We start from the raw sequence: 15,239 nt of genomic DNA, 5'->3' as shown, positions 1-15,239 counted from the left end.
GGTGGAGTGTGGGACCCTGCCTCAATCTTCTGAGGCAACTTTTTTTTTAATTATTTTTTTTAACATTTATTTATTTTTGAGAGACAGAGAGAGACAGAGCATGAGCAGGGGAGGGGCAGAGAGAGAGGGAGACACAGAATCTGAAGCAGGCTCCAGGCTCCGAGCTGGCAGCACAGAGCCTGATGCAGGACTTGAACCAACCACGAGCTGTCAGATCATGACCTGAGCCCAAGTCAGTGCTCAACCGACTGGGCCATTCAGGCGCCCCCCTCCCCTCCCCTCCCCCGCCCCCCCAGCCCTCCCAGGCAACTCTTTAACCTCCTTTAGCTTTTAGTTTTTTTTTTTTAAGATTTTTTATTTATGTTTTAGAGACAGAGACCGAGCACGAAGGGGGTTGCTCAGAGAGACAGAATCTGAGCGGAAGTCGGAAGCCTAACCTCCTGGGGGGCTCAGTCAGGCTCAGGTCATGATCTCGCGGTTCCTGGGTTCGAGCCCTGCCCTGTGCTCAGTGCTAACAGTTCAGGGCCTGCTTCGGATTCTGTGTCACTGTCTCTCTCTGCCCCTCCCTCATTTGCGCTCTTTCTCAAACATAAAAATTAAAAAAAAAAAAAAAAAAAAATTCCAACATTGCCATCCAGCCTGAGGAAGACCCAGAAACTTCAGGACCACATGAGCCATGGCTGCGTGGGCCATCACCCGAAGCACCCAGGGGGCTGGGGAAATGCTGGTGGCATGCATCACCACAGGATCAACTTCGGCAAATATCACCCAGGTTACTTTGGAAAAGTTGGAACGAGGCATCACCTCCTCAAGAGGAAGCAGAGCTTCTGCCCAACTGTCAACCTCAATAAACTGTGGACCCTGGTCAGTGAGCAGACATGGGCAAATGGTACCAGAACCGAGACTGGAGTCTCTCCCATCGTTGATGTGCTGTGATCTGGCTACTGCCAAATTTTGGGAAAGGAAAAGCTCCCCAAATAGCCTGTCATCGTGAAGGCCAAATTCTTCAGTAGAAGAGCTGAGAAGATTAAGGGTGTGTGGGGGTCTATGTCTTGGTAGTTTGAAGCCACATGGAAGGAGGTCCATTAAAAGCTAGCAAGTACTTTAAAAAATATGTTTATATTCATGTTTTAAGCTTCTTGATTTACCAGTTTTGGATATTTTTGCACAATGACTTTCTATTATAATTTAGGAAGATTTGACTTACATGTTTCCCATCTGTCTTAATCTGCTAGGGCCACCATAACAAAGCACCACAGACTGGGAGGCTTGAACAACAGAAATTTATTTCCTCACAGTTCTGGAGGCTGGTAGTCCAAGATCATGGCATCAGTAAAGTTGGTTCCTCCTGATGCCTCTCTTCTGGGTTGGTAGACGCCCATTTTCTTCTGGTGTCTTCAAATGGTCTTCCCTTTGTACCCATCTGTGTCTTAATGTCCTTTTTTTTTTTAATAAAGACATATCATATTGGATTTAAAATTCTATCTCCAAATATAGTCACATTCTGAAGTACTGGGGATTAGGGCTTTGATATATGAATTTTGGATACCATTCAGCTTGTAACACCAACTACACCTATTTATTTATATGTTTGTAAACTTTGGGTTTATTCAATAGTCAGTTTGCATTCTTCATCATTAGCTTTCTACAAATACTGTTTATGACAGGGTACAGGAAGACACTATAATGATATTTCCTTTTTATTTATTTCTTCTTGGTGTTAATAATTGTTTCCTTTTTCAACTGATTACCTGTGTCCTGATCCTTAAATTTTTTTCTCAAATGCTTCATCAGATGAATCAGTGTATTAACATGATTTTTTAGGTAGTTAGAAGTGTATTTTAAAAAGCCCCAAACACTATTCTACGAGTTTACTTCTCCTGAAATGGTCACTCTTTAAGCCTACTATGTAGCTGTCATTCCTCCTTTGGGTTCTTTCTTTCTTGGGCTCCATGTTTTCCTTTCTCTTCATTTTCTTCCTTATTTTTTCTGGAACATGTCAGCAGTAGCTTTCTAAGAAAAGGCAGGAGATAAAAAGTTTTAGGTTTCCTGAATGCATTAAAATATATTTTAAACTCACACATGATTGACAGTTTGTGGGCATAGAATTCCAGGCTGGGAATAATTATTTGTTAGATGTTTGAAGGCATAGACCATAGACCAATCGTGTCTATGAGATTTCAATGTGGCTTTTGTATGTACCTAACTAAATTTTTTCTGGAAGCTTTGGAGTCTTTGCTTTGTTCTTGAGGTTCTGAAATTTTACAGATACACTTTTACTGAGTCTTTTCACTTGTCATTCTAGGTCATTGGTGGTCCTTTCACTTTTTGGTGATATATTTTGCAATTTTGAGGATTTCCTTATCTCATTGAAAATTTTTTCCTGTTTTCTGTGTTCTCTTTCTGTAACTTCTATCATTCAGATGTTGGAACTTCTGGTTTGTATGATTCTCTGATTTTTTTTTTCTTTCCTATTGTCCATCTCCTATCTTCAGAGAGATTTTCCCTCTGACTTACAAAAATTGGTTGAAATGTGTGTCACCTTTAACGGTTTTGAGTAGCTTTTAAGGAGTCCAAGCTTCTTGGGGTACCTCGTGGCTCAGTTGATTGAGTATCCCAACTCTTGATTTGGGCTCAGGTCATGATTTCAGGGTCATAGGATGAAGCCCTATGTTGGGCTCTGTGCTGAGTGTGGAACCTGCTTAAGATTCTCTCTTCTGTCTTTCCCTCTGACCTTCTCCCCTGCTCATACTCTCCCTCTAAAAAAAAAAGTCCAAGCTTCCTTGATGATCAATGCTTGCCTGTACCTCTTCCCTTGTAGTTTGCACCCTTCGTTTGTTTTTCTGTGATCTTCTTTGAATGTCTCTCTCTATGCTTATCACATTGTATTGTTCTACTCAGTTATCTCTTTGTTTTTTTTAAGGGAGCCTCCTGAGGATTGGGTTTGGCTTCTGTGTGACTCTTCATCCCCAATGTAGGACCTGATACATTATAGGAGTTTAATAATGTTTGTTGAATAAATGGAAACAAAGCTATTATTCCTTCTCCTGTGCCCCTCCCCCCCTTTTAGGCGGGTCACCACAATGGAGGGTCTTGAGATGAAGATTGGTGTGTAGGCGGTTTGCTAAGGAAATGCTTCCAGTAGAATTTACTGAGGGAATGGGGAAGAAGGACAGGGATGGGAGAGGCAAGGATGTGATTTTAGGCAGAGTCAGAAACCTAAGCCTGATCTTCTAGGGAAAGTCTGGAGTATAAATCAGCCCTCAGAATTTGTCTTTGTTGAGGCAAGTGAGTTGGGTTTCACAACGTATCACCATCAGTCATTGGCTCTAGGGTAGGGCAGCCAACCCCTCTAGTTGGTCCAGGACTATCTTGGTTTTAGCAGTAAAAGTCTCATGTTCCGGAACCCCTCAGCCTGGGGCAAACCAGGACAGTTAGCAACAGGAACTTCTAGCTCTCTGTGCACTGGGGCAAAGTGGCTCCAGGAGCTGAAGGGAAGTCCTTGGAAAAGAAACTGTTGCATCCATTAGGTGTGGTGGGTGGAATAATGACCCCCAAAGAATTCCACATCCTAATCCCCAGAACCCGTGAATACTTTATCTTAGATAACAAAAGAGACTTTGCAGATATGACTAAAATAAGGATCTTGAGATGGAGAGATTATCCTGTATTATCCTGGGGTCCCAATGTTATCACCAGGATTCTTATAACTGAAAGAGGGAGGCGGGAGAGTCAGAGATGTGACGGCAGATGCCGAGTTCAGAATGATGCCACTGCTGGCTTTACACATGGAGGGGCCATGAGCCAATGAATGAAGGAAGCCTCTAGAAACCAGAAAAGGCAAGAAATGGGTTCTCCTCTAGAGCCTCTGGAAGAAATAGAGGCTTGAAATACTGATTTTAATCCCATGAGACCTATTTTGGCCTTCTGACTTCTAGAACTGTTAAGGAGGTAAATACATACTGTTTTAAACCACCAAATTTGTGGGACTTTGTTGCAAAACTTCTTGCAAATTTGTGGCAAATGAATTCAAAGGTAAAGGTGCATTGAAGCTGGGGGAGGGGAACATAGAAATGGTAAAAACATCTGAGGCGGATCCTGGTGGTGCCTCCACAATTTCTGCTCCGTCCCAATCAGGAAAGTAAATTAGATAGCTAAAACTTCAAATCAGTAGTCAACAAATTAGTTGACTATCAAATTAGGGAAGTGTTGCATAGTGATCAAGCCATGGGATCTGGAGTTTGATGCCCCCTGGTTAAATCCTGGCTTTGGGCACTTTTAAGCCCCGTAATTATGGCATGTTACATAAGCCTTTTGGATCCTTCAGTGCCTCATCTGTAAAATGGGAGGAAAAACACCAAGAGCTATTCTAAAGATTAGAGGAATATGTACGTAAAGCACCTGACATGCAGTAAAATCTCAATGGAGCCATGACTGGCAGCCGAGGGGTATCTTCTCTCTCTCTATTCAACTGCTATATTCTAAAGACAGCAAAGGGGAGAATCAAACTTGGTGAATATTCGGGGTTAAAATCCCTTTACTTGTCCAGAGGGTACAGTACACAGGGTTTTGTGTTTATAATCTTGTAACATGTACATATGAGACTTTCCTTGTCATCACAGTGGGAATTACATAATAAGGAGTCCGAGGGCAGAACATTTGTTTCAGTATTTAAAATTACTTAGAAGAGAGTTGTTGAATATTGTATGGTGGCTCCTCTGTAGGTCTATGTTTTGGCACTTTTTAAATCTGTGGTTTATTTAAAGGATGGCTTTCACCTTCACTAGAGTTTGCTCTCCTCTGGAGATCTTTGTTTAGCCCAGCAAAGTCACCCATTATGGTTGTGCCTGTCTCTCTTCCCAAGGTTATCTGGGGGGTATTTCCCAAGCCTTTTGATATGCTAAGCAGCCATAACTGGGGAGAGTTTCATAAACAACCATTAAGCTGCTATTAGAAGTGTCAGGACTGGTAGAACTAGTAATTCGGTAATAATTTGTGAAGTTTAACTGTAACTATGCAGCCATTTAGTGTTTCAGATAGCTTCATCTGGATCTAGGAATGGGCCCTACGGACCCTTTCTGCTATCCAGGTAGGCAATTGCCTGGGGTCTTTTATTCACCTCTGTTAGGAAATAGCAGCTAAAAATTAAATCAGCTCCAGGCGCCTGGACTCAGTCGGTTATGTGTCCGACTTTGGCTCGGGTCATGATCTCATGGTTCATGAGTTCCAGCCCCGCATCAGGCTCTGTGCTGACAGCTCAGGGCCTGGAGCCTGCTTTGGATTCTGTGTCTCCCTCTCTCTCTCTGCTCCTCCCCTGCTTGTGCTCACTCTTTCTCTCTCAAAAATAAATAAATGTTAAGAACAAAACAAAACAAAACAAAACTCCTCAAATCAGCTCATTTGGAGACCTTGAAACAGCTCTTCAAGGAAGCCAGAGCAATTGACGCATCCTGGGGTGGTAGGAGCCATCTAGAACTGGTATATGATCTGCTCTGTCCTGCCTTTCTCCCAGGTCACACAACTCAGGGCTAGCACTTTCTTCTGCATTCTAGGGCTGTCGCTGATTTGGGCTGAATCTCTTTTAACCTTGGTGCTCCCCTCCAACCACCCAGCCTCTCCCCTCCACCCCCGTGAATGGTGGCAGAGAAGGGGTGAAAGCCAGCGGAGGAGAGGCGGTCCTTGGCTGAGCTGTAGCCCAGGGTGCTGGCCTGTGCCCCGTGAGGAAGGGACTGGGTGTGGCAGAGCTTGCTTTGTTCTGAGGCCCTGCCAGCTCCTGGAAACTCAGGCAACCCTCCCTGAGGAGGACCAGTTCAAAGGACAACACAAGACATCAAATCAAGCTTACAGGGTTACTTTAAGCCAAAGGGAAAGTAGCTAACTGGAGAATAGAGGCAGGCAACAGCGGAAAGTCAACCGCTGCCTCCTTGTTTTTCAGCCACTCAGCCCTCCAACCACTATTTCCCCACTTCTATCCAGCGGCTCTGGAGCCTGGGCCTCCCCCTCGCCCTGTTCGCCATTTGAACTGCCCTGTCTGGGCCTTGCCTTAGGCGGGGCCTCTCAGGGATAGAGCCGTGTTTGTCTCCACTGTGTGTTGAACTTGGCAGGTGCAGGCGCACCTCATTCCAAGTCAAACTACCACCTTTCAAAAGAGAAGTCCAGGCCTGGAAGCCACGGCTTGGGGCGGGCCCTGTGCACCACCACCAATGGCTGGAAGTGAATGCTGTCCTTCTCTATCACCCATGCCAGGCCTGCCTCTGGTAATGACAGAGAAGGGAAAAAACAGGCAGTCGGGGCTGGAGGTAATAGGAATTCGGCCGGAGGGCTGTGGGCTGTGGGAATGAGGGCAGCTTCTCGGCTGGAGGTTCAATCAGCCCTGGAGAGTCAACTGTTGCTTTGGACAAATGAGCATTGGCCATGTTGAGGCCACCCGGGTGCATACCCGAGCGTGCAGAGCTAGCTCAAGAATGAGGTCCTGGCTTTCAAGAACCAGCCTCCTTCCAGAAAAGATCTGGAAAGACCTAGTACGTTCGGGAAGTTTCTCTCCCCGTTCCCGGCTGTCATGGAATCTATTGCTCCCACAGAGAATGTCTACCCTCCAAGGACCAGGAAGGGCCACCTGCAGATCAGAGGGGCAGAGACACCTCCAGCCTCCGTGTCTCATTTGAGAATTGTTGCTGGAGAGTGAGATCTCTCGTCCACCTCATCAGTGTCCGTGAACTCCCTGATAGTTCCGAGTGGCTGTCTAGGTGCCATTGTCTGTTAGCTACGTGATAGAGACGCAGCCTCAGCGTGCCGTGGTTTTCCATTAGATGGAGATATCGTCTACCCACTGAGTGCGGTGATGATTACAGAACATGTGGAAAAGTGCATACTTGGCTGCTATTCTCTCAGGCCTTGGGCAGATGTCGCAGTGTTTCTACAGATAGCGTCTCACTTACCTTCGTAATAGCTCTGGGAGGTGGGGAGGGCGGCGGTGGGGTGAGAGTCATTCCGTTGTCTTTGAAAGTTTGAAGGGCTTTGCCATTTGAATGATGGCCTTGGGAGCATGCGTCTGGCACCGAGTAAATGACCCCTGCACTTTGCCCGTGTTGGTTTTTCTTTCTTCTCTTTTCTGGTTGGTGACTTTGTTACCAAACAAAGAACTTCAAAGCGAGTAGACAACGTTGAACATTTTCCAAGATCCTGGAGGGGCCTGGTTGGGGATTTCTCGTTCAGGAAAATGCACATCGTCTTAACCAAGTCTGTCCAGTGGGAACTTCATGTGAGTCACTCATGGAATTTTATATTGTCTTAGAGCCACATTGGAACAGTTTTTAAAAGGTGAAATTAATTTTAGCGATACATATTTTTAACCCCTGTGTATTACATATATTACCACTTCAACACATAATCTAAAGATGATTAATGAAATACTTTCTATTCTTCAGACCCTGTCTTTGAAGCCCAGTGTGTATTTTACACTAACAGCACATCTTCATCCACTGCTAAAAACTCATTGGAAGCTCCTGATCCGTATTTCAATTTCAGAATGTGAGTTGGCCAGAATAGCTTCATACTCGTCATTTCAAGTATACGTAAGGAGTGCCTGTGTGGCTCCGTCGGTGAAGCATCCGACTTCAGCTCGGGTCTTGGAACTCACAGCTCGTGGGTTCGAGCCCCGCATTGGGCTCTGTGCTAACAGCTCGGAGCCTGGAGTCTGCTTCGGATTCTGTGTCTCCCTCTGTCTCTGCCCCTCCCCTGCTCGTGCTCTGTCTCTCTCTCTCTCAAAATAAATAAACGTTAAAAAAAAAATTAAAAGTTTCCAGTAATGGAATTGAGTACCAGGTTTTATTTATTTATTTTTTTGAGCCACAGATATCATATTTTTATTGGTGGGAAACTAGAGAGACTTCTTTTTTTTTTTTTCAATATATGAAGTTTATTGTCAAATTGGTTTCCATACAACACCCAGTGCTCATCCCAAAAGGTGCCCTCCTCAATACCCATCACCCACCCTCCCCTCCCTCCCACCCCCCCCTCCCTCCCACCCCCCATCAACCCTCAGTTTGTTCTCAGTTTTTAACAGTCTCTTATGCTTTGGCTCTCTCCCACTCTAACCTCTTTTTTTTTTTTTTTTCCTTCCCCTCCTCCATGGGTTTCTGTTAAGTTTCTCAGGATCCACAGAGTACCAGGTTTTAAATACAAATTTAAGTTAATTAAAATGAAATAAAATGTAAACTTCCTTTCCTCGTTCACACTAAGCAATATTTCAAGTGCTCAATAGCCACGCAGAGCTTGTAGCTGTCACATAGGACAGTCTAGGAGAGGTTTCTGCTAGGACATTTTCTTGTTCACTTGTTATTTCCAGACTTAGAATTTTCTTTCTTTGCCTTCTTTTTTTTTTAATATTTTATTTTCAAGTCATTTCTCCACCCAGCATGGGGCTTTGAGCTCACAACCCCAAGATCAAGAGTCACATGCTCTACCGACTAAGCCAGCCGGGTGCTCCCATATTTACAATTTTCCTCACTAACTCTCTTTGCAGTGATGTTTTAAGTGACTACCTTGTTTTGTACTATTTTACAAGTATTTTAAACTATACAATACACTCTGTCTACCCATTGAACAGGCCGCATTGCAGGACACTGCAAACGATCGAATGGTTCTGCTGGTGACCTCCTCGCATTATGAAGGAGTCTAACCACAGAGCCCCCGTGACACAGGGCTCTCCGAGGGAGGGCCCCAGTGTCAATCCACATAGTCGGTAGTTTAAAATCATAATTTCTGCCCTTTTTTGTGTGTGGGGGACAAAAATAAACAAAGATGAAAGATTTAACATTCTCTTCCAACACCCTTATGGATCACTTTTATGCATCATGCTTGGAACACCAGGCTCTGTGGACTCAGTGTTTCCCTAAGCTCCAGCATAAGCTCTGGTCCTTGACTTTCAGGCAATGGGTGATGTTTATTCCAGGTCTTCTCCCTTCTGACTTCCCCTCCCTCTCCCAGGGTTCCTTGATCCTGTTTATTTATTTATTTTTTTTTAGCATATATATTTACATCCATTCAAAGACTTGATTAAATATTACTTGGCCATCCAAATCAAAACCCCAAAACAACAGAGCGTCTCCCACAGAAGTCCCAAAGAATTGGCCGAATCTTTAGAAGTCGACCTAATTTTGTTTTGGGGGGCTAAACTGTGCACTGGCTTTTCCCTCTTACTCAACTCTGGCTAAATATTTTGGCACGCTGCAATGGGACGACATCACGGAAACTTGTACTTACATTTCCAGGATTTTCAGTGCTAGGATTTTCTCCAACCTCATTATGTTCAGACGTAGAAGCGCCCTCCTATTTGTATGTGGATTATGTTTTGTTTGTTTGAGATTTCAGAGTCTAGGCTGTGTCTTTGCTTAGCCTAAGCCTCATCTTGACCGCGTTCTGGACGGTCCATTTCTTCTCCCGTTTTTCTAAGTATCCCTCCTTGCTCCTGCCACCTTTATTCTTCTTTATGCAACTCTTGTGTTACTTCAGTCATCTGAGGTGGAATTTTTGGAGTCCTTGGCTTTTTGTGGACACGAGTTTGACTCTTATGACCCGTGCAGGAGGAGTTGCATATTTGGTGCTTTTCGTCTCTCCTGCTTTCCTTGAGGAGGCTCCAGATAAAATTCTCTGAGGGAATGGAAGCATTTTTGGCAAACTGTGGGGACTTTCTTCCTCTCTTTTGTCTTGAATTGTATAAACAAAATATTCCAGAGCCCTGAAATGTTGTTTTCCACAAGAGCCTCACAAAGGATACATTCTACTGGAGGACGTCTAGAACGTTCCTATCCAAGTTCACCCGGGCTTCCAGCGTATAGGTGACCTGCGTATGGCTGTGTCGGGGCCTGCTCGGGGGTCGAGGCCCCTCTTGCTAGTTATCGTGGTCTCTAGAACATGTTTCCAGTTTCTTTGATCAGTTTTTTCCTCAAGAAATCCTGACATCGTTTTATAAGCCAGGAGGTAATTCATTATAGCTTTCCCATCTCAGTTCTTCAATTTCACATGTAACTATTTCTTTAGCATGAGCTCCAGCCCTTGTCTTCTCAGGGAAGAACCCCCAGCTGGGAGTGGCCGGGCCCCACTTGGCTCGTTTGGAAAGTCTCCCCTATAAACACTGGTGCGGGGTTGAGATTTGTACACATCTGTATGTATAAAGACGCGCTCTGGCTTGGCAGGTGACTCTGGGTTTCCTGTGACCTTCACCCGTCCTTCAGGAGTCCTGTTGCCAAGGGGTGGGACACTAACTGAACAGAAAGGTGGCAGTGAGGCCGGGGCCAGGGAGTGGAGCACCTGCGTTTCCATCAGCCATCCATCAACCTCCCAACTGCTTTGTGAATGGTTTTTATTAATGGTGTTAGTATTTTGAAACAGCTAGCTCTTTATTTTCAAATCAAGGCTGCTACTGATTTTTTGTTACTATTTTTCTAGCGTCTTGAATGCTTAGTTCACTCTTTTTTTTTTTTTTTCACTTTTGCACGTGTCCGTTTAAGAAATCTTCACTTACCCAAGATCGTAAATGTCATATGGAAAAGATAAATTGCTATGTTCCCTCTAGAATATTTATCATTGTTGCTTTCCTATTTGGGTCTGTGAACCATCTTAAAACACTTTTTAGTGCGATGTGAGTTAGGGGTTTTGTGGTTCGCCAACTTATCCAGCAACATTTATTGGAAGGTAATTCTTTTCCCACTGAATGGAATGAATCACTCGATCATATGTGTGTAAGCCTGTTGCGAGACCCCTTCCCAGACAGTCTATTTTTAAATCTTTGTTCCAATACCTCGTTGTAACTTCACAATAGTGCTCCATATATGTTATTATACATTTTCCAGGTTCATTCTTTTTCAAAATTGCTTTGGCTATTCTTACTCCTTTGCATTTCCACATATGTTTAGGATCAGCATGTCAGTTTCTGTGGTGGGCGGAAAAATTGCCCCCAGGAGATATCTATGTCTCAATCTCTGTGATTAAGATCCAGTGATTATTACTTTATCTGGAAAAAATTAAGGATCTTGAGATGGGGAAGTGATCCTGGATTATCCAGGTGGGTCCTAAATGCAGTCACATGTTTCCATAAACGTGATGTGAAGAGGGATTTCAAGAGGGTAGCCTTCAAGATTGGCGTGGTGTGGCCACGAGCCAAGGAACACCGGTAGCCACCAGAAGCTGAGAAGCAAGGAACAGATTCTCCCCTTGAGCCTCTGACGGGAGAGAGGTCCTGCCAACACCTTGGTTTGGGCCCAGTGATCCCGATTTCAGACTTCTGGCCTCTAGAACTGGGAGAGATTATTACCTTTTCGTTGTTTCAAGCCACCAGCTTTGTGGCGATTTGTTACAGCAGCCTTAGGAAACATCATTTCCGAAGAAAAACCTGCCAGAAGTTTGTTGAGATGGTATTGAATCTGCAGATCGCTTTGGGATTAAACTGACATTTTAACAGTATTGATTTTTTCCCCTTCAAGAACAAGGGATATATATTAACATAGGTCTTTATTGATTTCTGAAGAGTTTATTGTTTTGCCTGTGAGTGCTTGGTTAAGGGACAGCACTGGCTGGCTCAGGGAGAGGTTGGCACTATGTCCTTTTGCCCCTTGCCTTATTGCCATCTGTGTCCGGGTAACTTTGTGTGCACAGGTAGGGAGCAGACCAGGAAAGAAGAACATGTAGGTTGTATTTCCACTTAAGAGGATGCACAGAAGGGTGAGGTCCTCTAAGGAGCAAGTACTGAAAGTGTTGAAGGAAACAGGGATGCTCTCTCTGGGAGCCCCTGGATCCTTCTTACTGGTGGCATTGGGAGATCACCCGGATAGTTTTATTTATTTGTTTGTTTTTTGATTTATTTTTATTTTTATTTTTTTAATATGAAATTTATTGTCAAATTGGTTTCCATACAGCACCCAGGGCTCATCCCAACAGGTGCCCTCCTCAGTGCCCGTCACCCACCCTCCCCTCCCTCCCGCCCCCCATCCGCCCTCAGTTGCTTCTCAGTTTTTAAGAGGATAGTTTCAAAAAGTACCTGTACCCAGGCACGTGTAGAGTTTCTCATTTAATTAACGTGGCACGGAACTCAGGTCATTCAACTCTGAAGCTAGGGTTGAGGACCGGTGTGCCTCAACCCTACGCAAAGATTATCACAATGTATAGAAGACTCCTACAAATCAACGTATTACTACATTGAAGAAAAATGGAGGCTGGATGTAATGGGAAATTCAAAGAAATATGGTTAATAAAAATTGGGAGTCTCGACTTGGCCAGTGCACTGTGTGAGCTCTGAATCCACACTGCTCTACTGGTGAAGCCGGGGCTGGAATTCTGTGAACTGCGTTCCTCTACTAGCTGGCTCCCTGTTAGCTTCTGCCAGAAGCACTGGAAGGAGGAGGGTGGGGAGGGATCTTTTCTTTCTTTTACATCTCTTGTTTCTCCCAGTGGCATCCGAGGAACAGCACAGTTGGTTCCTTTTCCCAGATTCTTTCCTCCCTGAGCCAACCTCGTTGCACACCTTAGTCCCCCCCGGCATCCGGGCAAGGGTTTCTTCTCTGTGCTTACAGTCCATCGCTTGGAGGCCCTTTCTCCAAGCTCCTGAGATGTCCACACCACCTATGCAATGAGCCTTGCTCTGTAGTCTATGCCCTGTCCGTGTGACCTCCTTGCCCTTTATGTCCCCAGCCTTGGGCCCGCAGTTGCTACTTTTGTCTTTCCTCTGACTTTTTCGGGCTTCCAATATGTTTACCCAATTATTTATGTCAAATTCTGTTAAGAGTGTTGTTTCTCTTTTCCCAAACGGACGATGACTAATACGACATCTAACGTGTGAAAAGGAAAAAAAAAAAAATCTGTGTATCTACGTACCCTGACACTTATTCAGTTGGCAAAAATGGACAAGGTCTATAGTATTCATTCTTGGTGCTAATGTAGGAGGAAGGAAATTGAAAAAATAAGTATTTTATTTCACTTTTAATGTTTATTTATTCTGAGAGAGAGAGAGAGAGAGCGAGTGGGGAGGGGCAGAGAGAGAGGGAGAGGGAGAATCCCAAGCAGGTTCCACACGGTCGGTGCAGAGCCTGACAATGTGGGACTCGATCTCACAAACCATGGTATCATGACCTGAGCCGGGATCAAGAGTTAGACACTTAACTGACTGAGCCACCCAGGTGCCCCCAAAATATGTATTTTAAAACATAGGACAACTTTGCAGGTAAAATTGAAGAAACCATTGTAGATATGTAATACTTTGGGCACAGAACTATGAGACCTTAGAAGCCAAGCTGAGGCAAAGGGCCTGTCAATGGGATTGTCTTGAGGCTGACACTGTGGCTCTTTCTTTGAGCTTTAAGGGACCAGAAATCTGCTCTTTAAGGATATCTCTCAGTTATAGGAGACCTTAGACCATCCTGATCCATTTCACTTTGGGGAGTTTCCCAATTCACTGTCTCTGTGGTGGTCTACTGGTTTGGGCCAGGACGTGGGGACCCTTCAAACTTGACTATTTCCCTGAAATCTTCAACCCCTTAATAAGGGATTCCTAAAAGAATTTCCAGCATTCTTTTCTTAAGATGGAAACTTACCTTAGAGAAGATGCTCTATTTCTCTGGTGAGCTTCTTCCATTCGGACCTCTCTTCCCTCAGGACATTCTATTCCCTCTATTCTCTGCTTCGGGGGCCTTGCTATTCTGTGGCCAGAGGCTCAGGAAACAATTTGCCCTCATCTATTGGTAGGATGACCATCTCATCAGGGTTTGCCTCGGACTTTCCTGATGGTAGCACAGGAAGGCCAGTGTCCCGGGGAACCCCTCCCTCCTAGGCAAGCCGGGATGGTTTGGGCACCCCATCCCTTGGCTCATTTCCTGCCATCACTCCACCTATAAGTCAGTTCTGGGCTACATCCACAGCCTCACTGTGCCACATTGCTTCCATGTTGGGTGCGAGGGGCTGAAAGGTCTGTCTGCCATCTTCATCGGTCTGAGGGCCCAGTGTGAGCCCATCCATGGTCACTATCAAAGAGGGATCTCAAGGTCCTCTGGACTTCCACATTCACTCACAGGTGCTAGGGCAGAGAGAGGACTCTTAAGCATGATGACTTTGTTTCCCTGGACTTCTTGGTAATCTTGACTGTGGAGCCCCACCCTGGAACACGGGTGCCTGGGGAGGGAAAAGTAAACAGGAGAGGCCAGGCTCGGCATCTCTCAGCTTAAATGCTTTAATGGATTCAAGGATCTTGAGAGGAGAACCTGGCCTCTGCCACAAAAAAACTTAAAATATGAGCATCTAAGACCTACTAAGCTCCTGAATGAGGAAGATGATAATCTAAGAGGTATTTAGGTTATGTGAAATGTGCCCAGTGGTTTCCAAGCCATATGGAACTTCCATATGGAACTTCCTGGGAGGGGCAATGCAATGTAGACTAGGCAGTCATCCAAGAACCACTCACAACTGACTCAGAAAGGACCCTGGCTGGCTGGCTCCGTCTTCCTGCCCAGTGTGCCTTTCAGACATTTTCTAGTTTTCTGGTCTCTCTTGGAACCTTTAATAAGCCATTTCCTGGTGGACTCACCAAATGGCTCTCAGCCTCCTCCTCAGTCAGCCCCTGGCTCCTCAGAAAGAAGATGGCCATCCAGCACCTGAGGCCGGAAGCTCACTGCTACCTCTGGCAATGCGCCCTGAGGTGTGTGCTGTGTTCCAGAGAGTTCCAAGCCTATGTCACAGAGCCATGGAACGGTCACAAAGGATTCCTGAGGGTGGGGGAGAAGAATCCACAGCCACACCCCTGCCATCCAGCCTAAGAGGTCCCACTGCCTTCCTGGCTGTCTGGATGCCACCCCCTTCTCTGCTTCCTATGTGCCAGCCCTGGCCTATCTTCACATCCCATCTATTCCTTAGTGCAGTTTTCTACTTATCCTACCTCTAACCCAGACATTACCTGGGTAGCAGTGGCTGGTATCTCCCTAGGACATGTGGCTTAGACCCCAGCAATTCCATAGACTTTGAAAGTCTGGAGTTTTCCTAGGAATTTTGCTCATTCCCAAGCATTAATGAAAACAAGACGCCTTCTTGAGCTGTGATACAGAGAAAGTGCGTGTATCTTCTGCACACGGGTTGACGAGCTTTTATATACAGAATACACCTGTGAAACTAGCACCCAAATCAGGAAACAGCCTATTCCCTGCACCCTAGATGCCTCCCTGGTCATTATTCCCGCCTGCGCCCCACAAGAGTAGCAT

At 45.1% G+C, this 15,239-nt stretch overlaps 2 long non-coding RNA genes and 1 pseudogene across 2 annotated transcripts; 2 read left to right on the top strand and 1 right to left on the bottom strand.

Moving 5' to 3' along the window:
- Positions 1–633: 633 nt before the first annotated feature.
- On the top strand, positions 634–1,158 carry LOC132682933 (large ribosomal subunit protein uL15 pseudogene; annotated as a pseudogene).
- Positions 1,159–1,687: 529 nt separating this feature from the next.
- On the bottom strand, positions 1,688–14,651 carry LOC144617383 (uncharacterized). Its single transcript, XR_013557796.1, has 2 exons — positions 14,573–14,651; positions 1,688–2,013 (listed from the first exon to the last, which is right to left on the bottom strand). It is a non-coding gene; the product is annotated as an uncharacterized LOC144617383 (long non-coding RNA).
- LOC132682939 (uncharacterized) lies at positions 6,893–7,817 on the top strand. The gene is made up of 2 exons (XR_009611945.3): positions 6,893–7,261; positions 7,428–7,817. It is a non-coding gene; the product is annotated as an uncharacterized LOC132682939 (long non-coding RNA).
- Positions 14,652–15,239: the final 588 nt, after the last annotated feature.

The sequence above is a fragment of the Panthera onca genome, chromosome C2 (genome assembly GCF_046562875.1).
Source record: "Panthera onca isolate mPanOnc1 chromosome C2, mPanOnc1 haplotype 2, whole genome shotgun sequence".
NCBI lineage: Eukaryota > Metazoa > Chordata > Mammalia > Carnivora > Felidae > Panthera > Panthera onca.
Note: the sequence above shows the minus strand (reverse complement) of the source record. Positions and strands in the feature narration are given on the sequence as shown.